The sequence below is a fragment of the Chelonoidis abingdonii genome, chromosome 6, assembly GCF_003597395.2.
Source record: "Chelonoidis abingdonii isolate Lonesome George chromosome 6, CheloAbing_2.0, whole genome shotgun sequence".
NCBI lineage: Eukaryota > Metazoa > Chordata > Testudines > Testudinidae > Chelonoidis > Chelonoidis abingdonii.
In genome coordinates, this window is record NC_133774.1 from 12,840,092 (window position 1) to 12,858,896 (window position 18,805).

At 44.6% G+C, this 18,805-nt stretch overlaps 1 protein-coding gene across 1 annotated transcript in view; it reads left to right on the forward strand.

The window, feature by feature from the left end:
• Positions 1-12,948: 12,948 nt before the first annotated feature.
• Positions 12,949-18,805, forward strand: part of SLC14A2 (solute carrier family 14 member 2) — a 50,608-nt gene continuing 44,751 nt past the window's right edge. Inside the window, exon 1 of the mRNA XM_032768966.2 lies at positions 12,949-12,992. The gene's annotated coding sequence lies outside the window, so the exon portion shown is untranslated. The remainder of the gene's footprint in view (positions 12,993-18,805) is intronic.

The window sequence follows — 18,805 nt, forward strand, 5'->3', positions numbered from 1 at the left end:
AAACACCTCCAATGATTGGGAAGGCTATTGCAGAGCTAACGAGAGAGTTTTTCCTAATAGCTAACCTAAATCTCCCTTGCTGCAGATTAACTCTATTACTTCTTATCCTACCTTCAGTGGACTTGGAGAACAATTGATCACCATCCTCTTTATAAGAGCCTTTAACATATTTGAAGACTATTCTCAGATCACCCATCAGTCTGCTTTTCTCAGGATTAAACATGCACAGGTTTTTTAACCATTCCTTATAGGTCAGATTTTCGAAATCTTTTATCGCTTTTGTTGCTCTTCATTGGACTCTGTCCAGTTTATCTCTATTTTTCCTAAAGAATAACAAGGAGTCCAGTGGCTCATTGTTGTTTTTGTGGATACAGACTAACACGGCTACTGCCTGATATTTTCCTAAAGAATGGCACCCAGAATTGGACACAGTACTCCAGGTGAGGTTTCACTAGTGCTAAGTAGAGCAGGACAGATATATCCCTGACTTACCTACAGCACTCCCGTTAATACATCCCAGAATGATATTAACCTTTTTTGCAATTGCATCGCATTATTCACTTATATTCAATTTCTGATCCTCTATAGCGCCAAGATCCTTTTCAGAAGTACTATGGCACAGCCAGTTAGTCCCCGTTTTTGTAGTTATACAACTTTGACTTTTCCTTCCCAAGTGAAGTACTTCACACTTGTCTTTATTGAATTTCATCTTGTTGATTTCAGTTCTCCCATTCGTCATGGTCGTTTTAAATTCTAATCCTGTCCTCCAAAGTGCTTGCAACCCTTCCCAGCTTGGTGTCATTTGAAAATTTTATAAGTATACTCTCCACTCTATTATCCAAGTCATAATGAAAATATTGAACAATATGGGACCCCAGTGGCACAGCAAGCCATTAATAGCTTCTCTTTGAATATGATATTTCAACCAGTTGTGCATCCACCATATAGTAATTTCATCTAAACCACATTTCCCTAGTTTTCTTATGAAAAAGTCACTTGGGAATGTGCCAAAAGCCTTACTAAACTCAAGATTTATCATGTCTACTGCTTTCCTTCCTACCCCAGTCCACTAAACCAGTAACCCTGTCAAAGAAAGAAATTAGGCAGGTTTGGTGTGATTTGTTCTTGACAAATCCACACTGGCTATTCCTATTATCTAAGTGCTTACAAATTGATTGATTAATAATTTGTTCCAGCATCTTTCCAGGTGTCACAGTTTGGCTGGCTGGCCTATAATTTTTCAGGTCCTCTTTGTTCCCAAGAAAATCAATAATAAAAGTGGCCGTAGACTTAGACAGTGCGGTTTCCCAGGGGGAATGTGCATAGGTTTTGATCAGAAACTAAACTTTCAGGGCTAGAAGCTCAGCTGGTGTAAACTGGCATAGCTCACTGAAGTCAAAGAAGCTTCTCTGATTTACACCAACTGCAGATCCAACCTTTAAAACTTTTCAAAGGAACCTCCTCAATTGTACCTAAAAAACACCTTATGGGTAAGTACACACTGACGTTTCATTTTGATTCCTGCATGTTAGTGGAATCTTTTGTAGCCAAATATGTCACCGTGCCTGACGAGCATAGACCTGATAAAACTTCTGCTACAATTTACAGTCCAATTTACGGCCTCTCCAGTGCTTCTGCTGCAACAGTGGCAATCTGCATTGCCTTTTATGTAGGGCTAGGGCTTGATAGCATAAAGCTAGCCCACAGTGTTAGTGAGACTCCATGGTCTCATTCATAATAAAATGACAGTTAGCTCAATCTTTGTATTTGTTGTTTTTCACTTGGTTTCAAATTGTCTTTTTGTTGGATTATATATTATAATATACAATAAAAAGTTAAAATGGAAATATAGTGCTTTGATGTTGTCAAAACAAATGTTTCAAATGAACTGAAATTATTTCCCCCGCGGTTCCCCCTCCTGCCACCGCCCTGAGCTTTCCTTTGCAGAAAATGTCAGCATTTTCAAGTTTTACTCCAATTCAGAACAAAGCCGAATTTTGAGACCCGTCATGAAATGAGGCATCCATCCTGCACCCAGCTCATTGAGAGCAACTTGTAAACATACTTGACAATGGAAAGTTTAAGCATGATGGGTGTTTGCTCTGCTTCACAATGTGAGCCAAATGCAGTGATGATGCAAAAGGTGGGGGAAGTTAACTGTCAGTTACAGTGAGTTCAGTGGCCTAACCATGGACTGTTACTTTGCACTGATTCGGTGCTCTGTATAGACCAAATTCGCACATGGTGTAAGCAGGCCTACTTCCTATCAAAGGGACCAAATTCAGTTTGCAAGTACCTCAGTGCAAATCTAGAGTATCTCTATAGAGGTTGGTGGATAATATCAATTATACTAATGTAATCACATTCAGTGCTGAAGATTCACACCTGATATGCATTGGTGAAAATTGGACTCTGTTGAATTGTTCTCTTCTTATACCAGTGTAAATCCAGTTATGGGCCAGTAGAATCATGCCAGTTTAGGCGGAAGGGAGGCAACTGTGCAGTCAGCTAAATAGAGCTTACTCTTTCTTACACCCTCCTGTGTCACTTTTCTTGTTCTTCCCCCCTTCCTCCATGTTAGTATCCAGTGCAAAGCCACTGAAGTAAATGGGGATCTCTCTACTGAATTCAGTGGGCTTTAGAACAGGCCCTGAGTATGTAAGTTCCATTCATGTTGCTCTTCCAGTAAATGGCAAAATTATCTATCTGGGTTTTTATACCACCCTTGGCACTATGGTATCAGAATGTCTGTGCAAGTTACAGTGCTTTTTTCCATTTACACAAGTCTGTAACTGGTAACATGGGTAGCGCTGCTGGGGAGTTTGACCCATTGTCTACAATCTTTGAAATATAAATCTCAGTTGCATAGGCAATATAGAGGAAAAGGAATGTCTGTGTTATATGAGGCGCAACGTTGCAGACTTCAAAGGTTCAAATATTTAGCTTCTGTTGCTTCTTAAATGTTGTCACCTGGGTGTCTTGAAAGCTTGCTGAGACTGCACCCAATACATCAAGATAAATGCATGCTTTGATCTGAGTGATAAAAACAACCGCTTTTCTACATGTAATTGTTTATGAACTTGTGGGAAATTATGTCTCTGCCAGAATTTAAAATAAAAAGATTCAAGGAGTTTGCTTTATATTTGCCCTCTGCAGTTTTCTATTACATTTCTGTAACCCAATGGGGTTTTCAGGGAAGGTTCATGGTGTTGTAGTTACCAGGGAAATATATATTAAGCTGTTGCAATCTAAAGCAGAAAGTTCCTATTAACTTTCTATTAAAAAGTAGATGATGTGAATTAATAGACGAGGTACCTGGATGGTTACTCTATTAAAACATTGAACTTATATAGCTACTTTCATCCAACTCCAAGGAGCCCAAAGCACTTTCTGGCCAGATTCAGCAAATGGTAGTAGTTGTGAAGTAGAATACGCCTCAGGGTGAGTAGGGGTGGCAGAATCTAACCTTTCGCAATCTAGACTTCACTGTGAGGCACAGTCATGAGCACACGGTGGTGCACTGAACTGAACCAATCCAGGAGCAGCCCCAGAAACAGACACCATGTGACCAACTAGCAAAAGCCCAAGTGTAGATGCAGTTAAACTGGTAAAAAAAAAAAAAAAAAGTCCTTTTCCTGATATAGTTTATTATATTCCAGGGAATTGGTAGAAACTATACCAGCAAGAGAGTTCTTTGGCTGGTATACACTGTGCCTACACTAAGGGGGTTTGCCAGGATAGTTATATCAACAAACCCTTTACAGTTCAGACAAGGCCTCGGAGATACCTCCTTTGGGCAAAATCCCTTGTTTTCTCCTTGCTCCAGGGAGTAGTAATTTACTGCTGACTTTTAGCAGAAGAAATTTACAACATCCCTTACAACAGCTCAGCCACACTGGCTGGCAAGTGGAGCCAAGTCTCCCATTCCCCCTCACCTGTTCTGGAGAGCAGGAAAACCTCATAGCCCCACTTACATCTGCATCCCTGCACTAAGAGTGTGGGTAGCCCACGTAGCAGTCTCACTCTGTTGCACAGGCACTTAGGCCAAGTCACAATTAGGCCCTGGATTAAGTCTCTGAACTCTCATCTGAGGCAGGTTAAAAATTATTCCCATTTAATGGATGGGGCAGTATAAACTGAGGCAGAGAGGTGTCACTGGAAGTGACTTACCCAAGCTTTCCTTGTGAGTTGAAGAGAGGAGAACCCATTTGTGACTCCTAACCCACTGCTCTAACAGACCTTATTCCCTTCTCGTCCTTTCAGCTTATCTTCTTTGATTAAGACAGGCACTGATTTTGTTTAGAACTGGTGTCTGCATCTTGTCCTGCAGAAATGGACCTTGAGAGAAGCTTCTTTGCTTCAGTCATTTGGTGTCTATCCATGGCATCAACAGGTAAAATAAGGAACAAAAGTCTTATTTTAGTAAGCTGGCATGAACGGCTGAAAGGTTGTACTGTTTTCTCTCTCTCTCTTTTAATTTCCATTTCATTTTTGCTGGTTTATTTCTTAAGGTCCATGTCTAAAACAAGCAGGCTTTTCTCATTAGTATTCTCAACAGATTTGAGAGAGAGTGAGACCTATAAAGCCAAAAACAAAATAGAGAATCCAAGCGGAGAGGTATGTGTTATTGGACAAGTGCTTAATTTATGGAATTTGGCTGGCAGAACAAGTGTTTGAAATGGACTTCAATAAGTGTAGCTCTTAGTATAAATGTGGCTTGTAAAGTTGTTTTACAATCTGCCTTGCAGAGTGGTCGACGCCTCATGGAAAACGCTGAAAAACATTCTATTGAGCATCACTATGTTTATATTTCATATTTTCTCTATTTGTTTTCCCTTTGGTTTTCTAACTAAGACCATATGTAGAAAACAGGATCTTTGTGCCTTAAAATACCCACTCAGCCCTGCTACTTTATTAATAAAGAATATCTAGCAGTAGAAAATACTTTGTACCTTCCACAGCTCTGTTCAAATAGGAACTAATTAAGCCTTGTTCTATTCCCTGTTTCCTGCCCTGACCTTGGGCAAGCCATTTCGTTTCTCTGTGCCTCAGTTGCCCGTCTGTAAATGTGGATAATGGCACTTCCTCACCTTCTCTGGGCTGAAGTTAGGATAAAATCATTACAGGATTCTGAGGCTATGGTTGTGAGATACTACAGCTGATGCATCAAAACCAAAACTGCTATCAGAAACATGTCAGCCTCAACAAAAAATTTTGTTAGGAAAATTGAGGTGCAACAATGAGGCGGGGGACACATGGCCAGACTGACTAGTCCACTCCAGAATATTCAAGAGTCTGATACACTCACCTGGCTGTAGGAGATCTAAGTTCTAGTCCCTGCTCTGAAGCAGGAGGTGAGTGCCCGGATCACTTGGCTGTAGTCAGTCTCTCCTGTTGGAGCCGTTCCAACATGTGTAAATAACTAAATATCTGTTGAGCCAGAAAGACTCTGAGTATGTCTACATTGGAATGAAAGACTCAGTGGACTCGAGCTGCGGGGGGTAAATATTGCTGTGTAGATGTTCAGGCTCAGGGCATAGGTGCCAACTCTGTGGGTGCTCTGGGGCTGGAGCACCCATGGGGAAAAATTAATGGGTGCTCTGCACCCACCAGCAGCCAAGCTCCCCTCACCCCCTGTCCTACCTCTTCCTCCTCCCCTGAGCATGCCACATCCCTGTTCCTCTGCCTACCTCCCAGTGTTTCCCACCCGGCCACCGCCAAACAGCTGTTTGGCAATGTTAGCGCACTCTGGGAGGGAGTGTGGGGGAGGAGCAGGAACATGGCACGCTCAGGGGAGGAGGCACAGAAGAGGCAGGGCTGGGGCGGGGATTTGGGGAAGGAGTTGGAATATTGGCAGGGAGGGGTTGGAATGGGGGCAGGGAAGGGGTGGGAAGAAGCAGGGTCTCATGGAAGGGGTGGAGTGGGAGTGGGGCTGGGGCAGAGGGAGGGGCTGAGCACCCACAGGAAAGAGGGGAAGTTGACACCTATGGCTCAGGGACCCTCACCCCTCATGGGGTCCCAGAGCTCAGGTTCCAGCTCAACTCTGAACATCTACATAGCAATTTTACAGCCCAGCAATCCAAGCCCGGCAAGCACCAATCAGCCGACCTTGGTTGTTGTGTAGACTTACCCTCTGTGGCCCAATGGTTAAGGCACTTGTGTGGTCTCTGGGAAACCCAGGTCCAAGGCCTGGCTCTGATTCAGGCAGAACCAGGACTTGAATAAGAGCAGAGACACCATTCTTGGTCTCCCAGGTGCATGCCTCTCCCCCCAAGCTATTTGCTATTCTGGGCATCTCTTGTTTTTTTGCACGAAACATTTTCAGAGGTCTTGGTTTTGTGCCAGTGGAGCACAAAAAACAAACGTCGAAGCCTCAACATTTCTCACAAAACAGATCCTTCTTTTCCAGCCAGCCTTTCTCTGATAGTCATATTTAGCCACCCAAGTTAATACGGCCTGGTTCCAAACTCTGACGAGTGGCATTTGTCCTTATACAGACATGCCAGCATAGCTTTTCTACATGGTTTTATTTAATGCTGCTTGTAGGAAACAAGCTCAGTTTTTTAGTTAAGAGCTGTCACTAATCATTCTGTACCCTCTTGCTGTGATTGCATTGCACTCAGCTCCAGTAGCTATTTTGAAAGTCTCTTTTTTGTTCATTTATTTCCAGTGTCACAAACCAATCTGTTGTAGAGCCCTTGCTTCGTAGATTCATTATGACTCAGCCAAGCACTCTGTTGCTGTACCGGAACTTTGCCCTCCAGCTGTGCATTCATGAATTTTGCTTGCTTTTGTTTTCCTTTGCAATCTGTGCTGAGAGCAGCACCCTTTTACAGAATGCTTTCATTCACCACGTCCCTTGAACTCAGCACTTTTTTTGCCATGGTGTCCACATTTTAGGTGTTACTAACTCCCATGATTTTATTACGAGTCTTATGATATTTTTAAAGCCCCAGCTCCTGGAGTCAGGTGATTACACAAGAATCTCATTATAAATAAAGTAAGTTTTCTAGTCCTCATGAGTGCAGAGAAAACCTTGAAAACATGATATCTTAAGGCTCAGATATCAATAGGTGAATAAAAAGAACCCAGCATTTATTATTTTGTAAAATCGCATGATTTACAAGCCAATCTCATAATTTTAGGGGTTCTGATTCATGATTTTTGAAAGTTTGGGATTGGTAATACTGTTTGTTGCAAAGAAAAGCCACTTGTTCACTCTTGCGCTCTTCCTTAATGTCTTGTTGTGTATTTTTAATTGAATGCACTTCGTTACTTTTACTTTTGTTAACACTTTCGTGTGGGAAACACAGTTTTCATGGGCTCTCCAAATAGCCTGCTGTTCTCTGCGAAGTCTCCCAGTAGCCCCCATTTTGACCTGGTAATCGTTTATACCACAAATGATCTGATCTCTAACTGTTCAAATTCCACATGATTTCGCTTTATTATGTAATAGTTCTGTAGCATAATGTTCAAGCATCTTATCTGGCTTGTTGGGAAGAAGCAGTGACATTCCTCAATGGGTCACAGTATTTAAAATTGTGAATAATTTTTCTAGCTGCGAATAATGCATCCCCTGCGCTGCTTCTGCTGCAATATATTGCAGTTTGCCGGTGTCTCTGGGTCCGCCCTGCATTGTAATATGGAGAATTTCATAATTCTCTCAGTTCTCTTCAGCACCATTTCCATCCAGGAAAATTTAGACACTCTACTGTCATCTCTCAGTTCTGTCCTCAGTTCCCTTCTAGAGGAAGGGATTTGTGTGGTTTCATTTACTCCGTTTTGGGACTGAGTTTCCTTTTGACATGTTGTAATAAAAAGATGACATACAGAAATGCTGGGAAGAGACTCATTTTTATTTCTTGGCCTCAGTCATCTGATATATTGAGGGAAGATGGTCTAGTGGTTTGGCCATTAGCCAGGGACTTTAGAGACATAGGTTCCATTTCTGACCCTGCCGCTGATTTCCTGTGTGACCTCGGGCCAGTCACTTAAAGCTTGTGTTTTGCTGTTTCTCAGGTGTAAAATGGGATGGAAAGCAGTACCCTGCAGGGGTGTTGTCAGGATAAATTCATTAGAATGGCTGAGAGGTGCTCAGATACCTCAGATATGGTAATGGAGCAGGTTGGATGTGACCATTTTAGGGGTCCTGACTGGTGATAAAATGGTAATAGGGCAGGTTAGATGTGAAAGGTCAGTATTCACTGGCTCCATAGGCTGGCTGCAATCTTCCACATGGTGCAACTGTATTAGTAGTCAAGGGATCTGTGAGTTTCTGGTAGTATACTTTACTCTAGGATATATCACAGGGCCTGGCAAGCCTCAGAAGTCCCATTCTCTTTGGATTAAGGACCTCATGGCCTGGAGGCTCATCTGAAACATTTACACCTGCAAACCATGGCTGGAAAGTCTGGACAGAACGGCCTTATCCAGAGATTTCCAGCACTTCCTGCTTCTGAATGGACTTGCAATACCACAGATGCAGTATGAACGGTGATGTTTCTACTGCTGTTGGAACCACACTGGGCAGAGACATGCCAATCTGAACAATAATGAGATTTGGTTTGTGTGGGCAATGGCTTTAGGCAGCTGTTGTTTTGGCTCATGCCCCCTCAACTCTGCCAATGGGCTCAGGGCTTCAGCCCCGCTGCTCCCGGCTTCAGCGGAAGGGTTGGAGGGAACTCAGGGTTTCAGCTCCCTGCTGCTCCTGGCTTCAGTGGATGGGAGTGGGAGCTTGGGGTTTCAGGCCATCGCCGCTCCCAGCTTCAGCCCCGTGGGGGCACCAGGGATAGGGCTTCAGCCCCGTGCCACTCCCGGCTTCAGCCTCACAGGGGGCACCAGAGATTGGAGTTTCAGTGGTGAGGCCCCATTGTCCCCCTGAAAAGGCTCACGGACCCCCAGGGAGCCACGGACCATGGGTTGAGAACCACTGCTCAAGATGAAAAGGGACTGAGTCTTCATTGGGGTTTGGCCCCTTTACACTGTTGCTGGGTGTAAACACAGCGGATCTTGCCACCAACATGTGACTAGAGCATAGGGGACAAGAGGAGGATGTAGCTGGAGAAAATGGGTCTGTCCCTACTTGACAGCTGTTTTTGGCTGTCAGATTGTCCTGGCTATTGGGTCCATAAACTGCCAACCGCAGATTACAGTAGTTGAGGATACTCTAATTTGTACTAAGGATTGACTCAACCCCAGGCCACCTCGAGATTACAGAGAGACACTCCCTCCTTCCACTCCCAGGTCTTGTGCTAAGCGGACTATGGCTAGACTTGGGAATAAAGCCTTAAACTCTTCAAGGCAGCGAGCTATTGTAGAGCAGAAATAGGATTTGTGCGTTCCTGCCACTCACTTGCTGGCTCCTTCTTCCACATCACACTGCTCATTTTATAATGTGCCTGATCTTCTTTTACCTTGAAGGGCTGGTGAGGCAGGTGGATTAGCGTTTCTGTAAATCGAGCATTGTTTTGTTTTTTTTAACAAGTTTTACACTTATTTAATTATGTTGCTTACATCAAGCCCCAGGCTAAATGAAGGTCATTAAGTTATGAACAATCCTGATGCTATGTTTGCAAGCTGTCACAAGAGGGAGATAGAGCATTAGAGACAGACCTTTGCAATAAACTTCCAGTACTACATTGAACATTGGCATTTTTCTAGAGGTGGATAAATAGGCTGATATTCAGATACTATTCACATTCCTGGGTCTTATTATTAGGAGATACAGACCCACAAATATTTTTATCATTTACTATTTCCCCTCCCCATGCAATATCCCTTTCTCCAGCAGTGTTTGAGGCCTGATTTCTTCCTTACGTAGACACATGGACCTAGACTTGTTTAATGGAAGTGCAAAAATGAAATCATCCTCTTGCATGCTAAATACATAAGTTTCAAAGGGCACCCGACGGTGGTGCCCACACCCCATGAAGCCAAGGATAAGCATTTTTAAAAACAACAAACTTGGTCAATAATTGGAAACCTTGCAGCCCAGCTAAAGAAAGGATGAAGCATGAAACTCCTGTGGATGGGGTGTGACAAAGCATTTGTAGAGGCATGAAAATCCAGCATTAGAAAGTGCTGTAGGCAGCCTGTCAAGTGATTAGAGCAGAGATCAGGTCTTGAGGGCTACACATGAAGTTGTATCTGTTTAACTAAGGCCTGGTCTACACTTGAGGGGAGTGGGAATCGATCTAAGATACGCAACTTCAGCTACAAGAATAGTGTAGCTGAAGTCGACATATCTTAGATTGACGTAGATTGACTTACTTCGCTTCCTCGCAGTGCGGGATCAATGGCCACCACTCCCCTGTCGACTCCACTTCCTCTTCTCGCTCTGGTGGAGTTCTAGAGTTGATGGGGAGCGCATTCGGGGATTGATGTATCACATCTAGATGAGATGCGATACATCGATCCCTGATAGATCGATCACTACCAACCGATCCAGCGGGTAGTGTAGACATACCCTGAAGGTGTGATTTAAAACCAATTTAGTTAAATTGGTTTGATTTCATGTGTGGACAACCTTCAATCCATTCAAATCTGGCTTATATTAGTTTCACGCACCCACATGAATTCGCCGGTTTTAAGCCATTGTAAATGTGCCTCCACACAGAAGTTTGCACCCATTTAATAAAACCAGTTTAATTTTAAACCAATGCAAGTTTGCGTGGAGACAACCTCTGAGTTGTATTCTTGTTTCTACCACTAACTCACAGCCTAACTTTGAACCCCTCTTCTCCCTTCACTGAAATTCCGTCTTCACAAGGGATTTGTGAGGTTTGTTGTGTTCATTTAGATGGAATAAATGGGTCAAAGGTGTTGATATAACCCAGTCACAATCCAACATTAGACAGTGTTAAACAAGGTTTAGGGTTTGGTATAGAGACCTGAGCCTGTTTAGTACCATGGCAAACCCATTATTAAAAATTCATATAACCTTTTATTAAAGATACAGAAAAGAAGGGAAAAACAGTTAAAGCATTTGAAATGTAAAATATTAAATAAAGTTTACATTTTAACAACATCCCTTGTTTCCTTTCCCTTTAGCTGGAGAGAGAGTTTTAGAAGGAAAATTCCCCTTGTATGAAGTCTCAAAGATGGCAACAACTGTCCTTTTGGGTACAGAGAAGTTAACTGACATAGGCTGGAGCTGTTGCAATTTGCTGCTGCTGCTGCTGTTAAAGTCTAATCCTGTTTCATCTCAAGTGATGATTAGGATTCCGCTGGAGCTGATAGGGGTGGTGATGTCATCTGGATCCCGTTCTGTGGCCAAGTCTGGTCAGGAGATCCCTCAAGTTCAGCACCAATGTCCATAGAGACGGTGGAGGTGGCAGCCATGATGGTGAAGCTTCCTCCAGTAGCCTCCCGCTTTCTTCACTGCTACATTCCCCCCAAAGTCTCTTTCCTTAAGGACCCTCAAAAAGAATGGTGGATAGAATAGGCCATCCTCTCATTATTTTGTCCGCCAAATATACCTAGACTAATTCAGTCTTTCTGTCTCCTTTCAAATCTTTTCCCATCCACATTAGTTATGGGTTTTTGTGACATCTTATGAACTTTCAGATGCTTTTTATAGTTGAGCTCACAATTAGAGTAATTTGTAGGCCCAATTCTCATAACAAACTTTGATAGTGAATGGGGACGAAGAGTAGAGCTGGGTGAATAATGGGTTTTCTGGTTCATTGACAATTTTGAGAAGTTAGTTAAAAAAAAATTATTTCAGGTCAGACCAAAAATGAAAATGTTGGCAAATAGAAGTCTCCAAGATTTTCATTTTGAATCAAATAAAACATTTCATTTCATGAAATTTTGTTTCAATTTTGACCATTTTTAATGTTTTTCTCATTTTTTAAAAATACTGAATTAAAGGAAATTTTGAAATGAAAAGCCATTTCAAACTGAAAAAGTGATGATTAAGGGGGAATAGGATAGTGGTCTATAAAATCTTGAATGGTACAGAGGAAGTGAATAAGGAAGTGTTATTCACACCGTCACATAACGCAAGAACTAAAGGTCACCAGATGAAATAAATAGGCAACAGGTTTAAACAAACAAAAAGAAGTATTTCTTCACACAATGTACAGTTAACCTTTGGAACTCATTGCCAGGGGATGTTGTGAAGGCCAAAAGTATAAGTGAGTTCAAAAAAGAATTAGATAGGTTCATGGAGGACAGGTCCATCAATGGCTATTACCCAAGATGGTCGGAGATGCAACCCCATGCTCGGGGTATCCCTAAGCCTCTGACTGCCAGAAGTTGGGACTGGATAACAGGGGATGGGTCACTTAATAAATTGCCCTGTTCTGCTCTTTCCGTCTGATGCATGTGGCATTGGCCACTGTCAGAAGACAGGTACCATTAGCCATTCTGGGTCAGACCATTCTTAGGTTTTTATGGAAAATATGTGCCAGCTTAGACCCAATCTGCCACTACCATCATAGCCTTTTAGGAGTTCCACGTGTGCCACATAGAGGCCCTCACACAAGCCAAGCCAATACGTGAATTCCCTGCACACATTTCTTACACAGGTTTTAGCTCACATATATCCAATAAGTTTGTATGCAGAAGTAAGGATTATTCTGGAGGCACGTTACATGCAGTGCAATGTATATTCCACTAACAGATGTTTGAGCATACATTGCACATACAGTCATTTTGATGTGTGATGCTTTACAGACAAAATTAGGAAATTAACAATCCTGTGACACTGCCTGCAATTAAGCATGTACTTTGCCTACCTATTACATGCCGTACTGCTGTGCATGTTTTCCTCTTCCTTATCCATGGCTTATATCACTTGTGAAATGACAGGAAGAATGAACAGATGTTCTCTGAGTGATATTTGTGATGCATCCAGTAGTTTTCTCTTCACAGACACTTCCCTGGTTGGCATTAAGCTCCACCATCACTGAGTTTAAGTACCATGCCTTCCCAGCACACACCAAGATCTCCCTCCAAGTGTGCTTCTTTGGGATCTGCTGAAAGAACAGGTATGTGCAGCTTCCATTCAGTCTTCATCAAACACCCTTCAAAAAGAGAGACCCACCAGGGCCATATTGGGAAGTGTACTAGATCAGTGGTTCTCAACCAGCGGTCTGGGAGGTCCCGCGAGCAGGTTTAGGGGTGCCACCAAGCAGGACCAGCATTAGACTCATTGGGGCCCAGAGTAGAAAGCTGAAGTCCAGGCAAAGGTGATGGAAACAGGTTTTGGGGTATATAGTTCTTGCCTCCAAGAACATCTGAAAAGCGCCCTAAAGTCATTTCAACCTGCTGGCAGATGGATGGTCTATGTGAAATCCACTGTGAGGATGGAAGTCCAGTTCCTAGTGGGGACAGATCTATCTTTAAAAACACAATAATCTTCTCAAATGGCACTATTTACAATTCTGGTTGGCAGTGTCAGCAGAGAGACCGGGGTTTGCATGCACTGTGGAGACTGAAGTTCTTTCTGCCCTCTAGACATAGTCCCCTACACCAAGCTAGAGCTGAGACAGAATGGCTGATGCTCCTGTATCTAACGCATTCTCTGGATAAATAGTGGACGTCTGTCTCCAGTACTGCTAAGCTGGAGGTGGCACCTTTCATCAGTTCTCCTAAAACAATGGGAAGTGGTATCACTGCCCAGAAAAATGCAGGGTGGTCTAACTGCACCAGTAGGATCTCTGTTGAAGGCGCTTTGGATGTCGCTGGGCCTGGCCATCCTCCTGTCTTGTGCAATCTCTGTTTTTCATATGGTCTCCATATGAAGCCACACAAAACACACAGAAGGTACCAAAGTGCAGCATACTGTGCAGGGATAGCACAGCAAAACGACATCCATGCACAGCAAATCAGAAAAACATTGCCCAGCTTCAGTGATGTTATTACTCTGTTTAGCAGTGAGGGGTTGATTTAAGATGAAGCCTGCAGTTCTGTTCTCCAAACAGGGAACTATTGGAGCTCTGCTTGTGTTTCTAAAATATATATATATAAAAAAAAAAAAAATTCCCCTCTCACCCCTATGGTGGTTATGTGTCTTCCTCAACTCGGGTCCTCTACCAGAGGCCTGGGAGTTTGAGGGTTCTGCGCAGTATCTTAGCTGTTCCTAGCACTGCACTCTTCTGGACAGAGAGCTCTGATGTTTGTTCCTGGGATCTGTTGGAGCCACTCACCCAGCTTAGGAGTCACAGCCAGAGTGCTCCTACCACACTGGGACCACTTTGCCTTCACTTTCCACATCCTCTCTAGTTCCTCTTTCAGGCCCTGGTACTTCTCCAGCTCTCATATTCCTTCTTCCTGATGTTGCTGTCACTTGCACTGCTATATCTATCACCGCTGTCTTTGGTCCTTGTCTATTACCACGATGTCTGGTTGATTGGCCAGTACTTGCCTGTCCGTCTGGATCTGGAAGTCCCACAGAATCTTAGCCTCTGCTATCTCCAAACCTTCTGGGAATCTCCATCTGGTCTTGGAGAGGTCTCCCTAACGCTGTGCAGATGTTCCTGTACACAATGCCAGCCACTTTGGTTTGTCGTTCAGTGTATGCTGTTCCTGCCTGCATCTTACATCCTGCCACTATGTGTTGGACTGTCTCTGAGGCCTCTCTGCACAGTCTCTGCACCTTGGTCCTCTTAGTGTGGTAGACCCCTGCTTCAATGGATCATCTGGTGCTCAGTGCCTGTTCCTGTGCTGCTATGATCAGTGCCTCAGTGCTGTCTTTTAGTCCAGCCCTTTCACCCACTGTAGGATTTCCCAATGTCAGCACCTCAGCTATCTGTCGATGGTACATCCCATGCAGGTCTTGTCTTGCCATGGGCACTTCTTCTGCTTGGTCTTCCTCCATGTCTGCTGCTGCCTCAGGCATTCTCTCAGGCAGCTCATCTTTGGGGGCCATCTTACTGATGTATCTTGGATGTTCCGGGTTTCATCCAGGACAGTGGCTTTGACGCTCACCAATTCCCGCCCGCCTTCTTTCTGGCTGGTAACAGTCTCTGGGTGTTGGACTTGGGGAAACCTCCGTGCATTGTGAGGAGCTTCCGGGTTTTCAATCGGCGCCTCCATGTCCTCCTTTGGCCAGCTCCACCTATTACCGCAGGGTATTGATGACCGGCAGGGCGTATCGTTGGATGGCGTGGATCTTGTTCTTCCCACTGAGCTGGCTCTTCAGGACCTGTCTTATCCTTTGGTGATACTTGGATGTTGCTGTTCTCCTTGCCTCCTCCTCATGGTTTCATGTGACTGTGGGACGCCAAGGTTACTTGAGCTGGTCTGTATGTCTGCTATGTGGCCACTGTAGTTCCACCCCATCAGTCTTGACTACCTTCCCTCTCTTCACTACCATCCAGCCACACTTCTCCAGTCCAAATGACATCCCATATCCTCACTGTAGATCCGCGTCAGGTGTGATTAGCGAGTCGATGTCTCGTTCATTCTTAGCATACAGCTTGATGTCATCCATGTAGAGGGATGGCTGATGGTAGTTCCACTCCGAACCTGTACCCATATCCAGTCCTTGTGATTATCTGGCTGAGGGGTTAAGCCTATGCAGAACAGCAGCGGGGACAGTGCATCACCTTGGTATATGCCACACTTGATGGCACTTGTGCAAGCTGCTTGAGTTGACTTCTAGTGTTGTCTTCCATAGTCCCATTTGAGTTTCTTGAGGAAGGCCTAGTGTCCTGTTGACTTTGTATAGCGCCAGACATTCACAGATCCACGTGTGCGCATTGAGTCGTAGGCTTTCCTGTAGTCAATCCAGGCTGTGCTCAGATTGGTCTGTCTAGACCTTGAGTCTTGGGTGACTGCTCTATCTATGAGCAACTGGTGTTGTTCCAATGCCCTTCTGAGCTGTGTCATGTACTGGCCCATGTGGTCCTGTAGCTTGGCAGCTATGATGCCTGATAGGACTTTCCATGTTGTGGGGAGCAGGTTACTGGCCGGTTCTGTCCCTTGCAGGGTCTTTCATGATCGGCACTGTCCTTCCTTGTGTTAGCCATGGGTGGGAGCCTGCTGCTAGCAGCTGGTTCATCTGTGCTGCTAGGCTTTCATGCACTGCTGTTAGTTTCTTTAGCCAGTAGGTGTGGATCATGTCTGGTCAGGTGCGTCTAGCTCTCATGTTCTTGACCCGCTGCTGGATGTCTCTCAGTGATGTGACTGGTTTCTGTTCTGGGAGATTGCTGTGCTCAGGTCCTGCAGCACTTTGCACTGGTGTTATGAGTCTTCTCTTTCTCCATATGTTCTTCCAGTACTTCAGTTTCTGCTGCTATTGTGTTGTTGCCCTGCAGTGGGAGTACACCTTGGATGGTTCTTGGAGAACAGGGCATTTACTTTTTTGGCCTTGCTTCTCTAGTTATCTCCTTAGCCTGGTAGCTAGTGCTGTGAGCCTTTGTTTAGCAGTCTCTAGGCTTCAGAGGGAGTCAGGTCCTTGTATTTTTTCAGTAGCTGAGTCTTATCTTAATCTCTACACCCTTCTGTAGTTTCACCAGCTGACTAACTTCTCTCCAAGTTGCCTTGATCTTATCCTCCAACCTCATTTTCAGGGTGGTACATACTGTTGTTCTTCTTGATCAGGTAGCCAAGCATCTCAGGATTACAGAGGCTGTAGCGCTATACCAGTTCATTTGGTTTGATGTATGGTGGTAGTAGGGATTGTCATGAGGCTCTACTGGCATCTTCTAACATACTATCAGATGGTACTCTCCACTGAGCCTTGGTTAATCCATCTTGAGGATTGACTGTAGCAGTTTCTCCATGATCTTATGCCTCATATCTGCTGCTCTGCTCGCACATGGAAGGGGTGGCAGTGAAGTTTCAGCTTCAGGTGTTGGGCTGCACATCCACTTGTTCTTCCAGTCTTCTTGATCTGGGATGTTAATGTGGAGTTGGTCTATCTCAAGCTGTGAGAGCAACTTCCTCTTTACTATGTTGAAGCGTTGAATACTAGCTGTTTCTCAGCAAGTGTGGATGTAGGTCTTTTGTCCATCCACAGTCCCCTCATACATCCTCTCATTAGGTCTACTGTGTAGTAGCATTCCATCAATCCATTTCTCTTGTCAGTCCATGAATGGTTTGTTCCAGTAGCCCACTATCATCAGATTGTCCTGGTTCTCAACATCTGGCAAGACCTTGTAATCCGGCGACGTCCGAGCAGCATGACTCTCCTAGTTCAGTCACTCTCATTTGAAGGTAGGCAGGGAAGCGTTTAGAGGTCTTTTGCCAAGACCCCTACTGGAAAGTTGAGTACACCAGGATTGAACCCCCGGTCTCTCGTATCAAAGGGCGGTCTCCCGTATCAAAGGGCAGCACTCTTAACCACTACGCTATCCAGTCGCATATATATATAAGCTCTTGCATTCTTCCATCCACTCTTACTGTCAGTCAAGCAATGTTCTTGATATTGTGACCAGTCCAATGAAAATCCAGCCTAGGGCTTTTGGTCTTCACTCATGCTGTTATGGGAAAATAGATGCAAAATAATGATTTAAATATCTGTGTAGCAGAGCGGATCTCTGCTTCTGCCCTGAAGGGGTTAAAACAGCCCTGGATAAGGGGCTGGGGCTGGAGAAAGCAGCCCTTTAAGCTGGGCTGATTGGGGAAGTGGCTGCAGTTGGGGCCACGCCCCAAACTGAGCCACGGGGCCTAATAAGAAGGCCAGGGAAACCAAGGGCAAGAGTCTTCCTCTGTCTGTAGAGGGAGAAGGGCCTGGCTGCATAGAACCAGACAAGGTACCTAGAGTAAAGCAGTGCTGGGGAAAGGCAGAGGAGCTGGGGAGTCCCTGCCTGGAAAGCCCCAGGCTGTAGCCTAGAATTAGGCCAAGAGGTACTGGGGTTGCAGGGTGCAACCCAGGGGTAGGCTAAGGCAGCAGGTCCAAACCTCCTTTGCCGATGATGAGAGGCTAATACTGCAGTCTGCCCCGGGGGTGGGACTAGCTAATGACTGGGCAGTTGCCAAGACACTGACGCAAAGTGGGGATAGAGGGTGGGGGGTTCCCCGGAGGGGGAAACCCCAAAGAGAAAGAGGTTACTGCCAGGGGGGCAGAACCCGATGTAAAAGGGGGACTAGGGTTCAGGGAAGGACATGGGGCCAGTAGCTGAGAACAAGGCGGATCACTGGCCTGCAGAGGGTGCTCCGAGCTGGAATTTGAGCTAATTCCCAAGGATGTCCAGTAGGAGGGGCCATGAGGGTGAGTCCCGCCTGGTTACAACCTGCTTTTCAGAATTAGCTTAACTCCTTTTCATCCTGGATTCCAAATGCCTTTGAGTTTGATATTAGTAGCTGAATCTCCATTTGGTGTCCAGGTATCCGTCCACACCAGATGTTTCCGTTTGAGCCTTGAGAACCAGAGAAAGGGATTTTCACTTCAAACTCTTCAAAAATTCAGAATGAATTGGCTTTGTTAACTTTAACAATGTTCTGCCTTTAACAATTAAACATTTAAGTTCTTCTCTTGGAGTCCTGGGGCATGGGTTTAAGGATGGATAAAGAAGTTTGGAAACAAGAGCTAGCTTCATAATTCATTGTGATGTATTTCCTCTTTTACCAACCCGCAGCAAGCCTTTATATCTTGATGAAATCCCTCTCTGGAGCTCTAATGGCAGCTTCTAATGAGCCAGCTGCCTGAGAAGGGAGTCACCACATCCTGGAGCTCCTCTCTCTAAAGGGAATAAATCATGGAACATTCTAGACACGAGCATTAAACTAGTGTGATAGCCACCACATTAGGTGATACACTGGGGAATTCCAGAGCTAAATGCAGGAGCTGCTACATCTTGAGCTAAAGATCTTTAGCTGGGGCTGGAGCAGACTCTAAATCTCTGTGGATCAC